The sequence below is a fragment of the Belonocnema kinseyi genome, chromosome 3 (assembly GCF_010883055.1).
Source record: "Belonocnema kinseyi isolate 2016_QV_RU_SX_M_011 chromosome 3, B_treatae_v1, whole genome shotgun sequence".
NCBI lineage: Eukaryota > Metazoa > Arthropoda > Insecta > Hymenoptera > Cynipidae > Belonocnema > Belonocnema kinseyi.
In genome coordinates, this window is record NC_046659.1 from 81,899,791 (window position 1) to 81,902,500 (window position 2,710).

A 2,710-nucleotide genomic window follows, 5' to 3' on the forward strand; every position below is an offset into this window, starting at 1 on the left:
CAACCACGTGCCAAAAAAAGGACTTTCTCAAAACGGCTCCATTTAAACCCAAATTTTCTACAACAATAAATAAAAAAGGCTCCACATGAGCAACGTTGGTTGGTAGTCCATGTTACGGCGGGAAAATTTGAATATTTTGAAGCTCCGCACGTTGCCCATCGTTGCACACCTCTGGTTCTCTACGCATCCTCTATATTCCGGTGTGTCTATGGTGTCCCTTGAAGTATCTCGCAGTCAGCCACCATTCGCAGATTACATAATAAAAGTAAACAAAACAAAGCGAAATCAGTTCTTAAATATACCATTTTCTTATAATTACAGTCGCTAGTCGTGGAGTGCCATGCAGTTCCCGAGGTTTCCTCTAAAAAACCCTCGAATCATAATAATAAAACCAAAAAATTAAATAAATTGAAATTTTATGAGTTGCAAAAATTTTGAAACGTCACAAATGGTTATGCATAAATGATCCAGATTTACAATAATTGCTCGTTGAAATTCATTGCTTTTTCATATAATCTAGTTTGATCTATAATATATTCATCATATTCATATATGCATCATTTTCTCGCAGAGTAAACTCAAAATGTATTTTTTATGCATCCTTGTAGCCATATGTTGTAATTTGAGAACATTTTTTATAAATTTGATAAATTAGTATTAACAAATGCTTATGTGTATCATTCGGCTATAAATAAAGCCAATTATTTCTACGAATTCGATTAAAAATTGGTTGCAAGTGACTCTTAGCTTTTTTTTAATTAACAATAACTGTTAATTATTAAGCAATATCTATAAAAAATGCATATTTTTATCTTTTTTTCTGAACCGTTTAATTTCTCAAGAATGTTAGCTTACAATGTTTAGTCAATGTCTTTTGGTTTCAATATTTTTCAAACTCACAGCAGATGTCAAAAAGTCTTATGCTTCAGCTTATTTGTTGTAAAGTTATTTCAAATAATCTTTTAGGTTTGAACTTATTTCCAAACATTATTAAGCGCACAATATGGAACAAAATAAAAATAATGCATGGGCGTTTTTCCATTTTAATTGTTTATTTCCCCTGTAAATCATAAAAATCAGATATTTTTCGAAATGAATTAAACAAGTAGAAATATTTGGTTAAAATTACCTTTTCTTACCCAGTCATGAATAATTAGGATTTACTTGAACTAATTACATGCCTAAAGGATGATCAAAATAATATTTTTTGTTTAAGATATTAATGAATTGTTTATTAATAAAAAAAGATTAAGTAAATAATACTTGTTTGAAAAATTGAGGAATAACTTTTTTATCATAAACAAAAAATATTACTTACATTACGTGTGTAATTAGTTCAAGAAAATATTAAATTTTCATGATTAGGTGGAGAAAATACGAACGAATGTAAATCGTTTAAGTAATTGCAAAACTTCTTCAAGCGAAATGTATTACTCTTGAAATTTATTACGTACACACATATTAACATAACATACTACATAAAAATGTTGTCATTCATTAACGAAATACGAAGTTTTCCTGATTTAAAATAAGAAAAATAATAAATTGCTTAAACAATTAAAAATATGCATTAAACGAAAAACATTATTCTTAACAATCGCATGCTGTATCATCATTTCCACAGAATACTAACTACTCATGATTTTCACGGAGAATTAAAAGTGTTTAAGAAAATTTGAATTCATTTAAAATACTTAAAAACTTGTCACTTATAGAGTACAAAAAATCCATTCTGAAATTTTTAATCATGAAAAATCCTTTTCTTATCTATATTTTACATGAAATTGTTATTTTGCATTTTTCGGGATATTTTCCTGGTACAGCACAAAGGGATTTGGGAATTAAATTTAAAAGTTATGAGAAGAAAATTATTTCTTGAGCATTTCTTAAGTAGTGACTGAAATTCAATTTCCAAAAAGTTTAAAACAAGTTGTTGTTCTTCTTATTTTTACAAAAACTGTGCTTTTCCGAATTAAAATTCAAAATTGATTCTAAATGCCAAGAAAAAAATTCATTCAAAGGAAACAAAAATCGTCCAATCAAAAAACCATGAACATAATTGGATTTTCCCCAGCTATATATCTCTAGGAGTTTTCAAATTATGCAAAAGAAATTATTTTGTTAACAATCAAATTGTTACATAATATTGGGACCTTATTGTAAACAAATCTATTAGCCCCACAATATTTAAAAGCACTGGGAAATCCGGAAACGTACTCAAAGCTAAGTAATTCATAGCAATTCATTATAATTTCACGATAAAAGAAAGAAAACAAAGGAAATTTAAACCTACAAACTAAAAATAACGCCGAGATTTTGAACCGGGCCGGGGTGAAGAAGGGGTGTATATGTGTATGTATATGTATGTATGTGCACATGTGTATTTTTGTGTGTGTATATGAATATGTGTGCATACTTATTCTTTCGAGTCGCGACGCCCACAATGAAATTTGTTGTTAATGGTTCTTTTTTTTGTCAAAAATTATACTACCTGGCTCAAAACTGAATCATTTTCTTCAAAGTTCGACAATTAGGTCAACATTCATCCTTCTCGTTTAAAAATTCTTTTTATTCGGTGGAAAATTCAATTTTTTTTAAATTGGGGGTGCAAATTTCTGATTGAAAACTAATCTCTTTTGGTTGCTTGACATTTTCATCTCAAGTGAAAATCTATCTATATTGTTGAAAATTCAACTGTTTTATCGAAAAT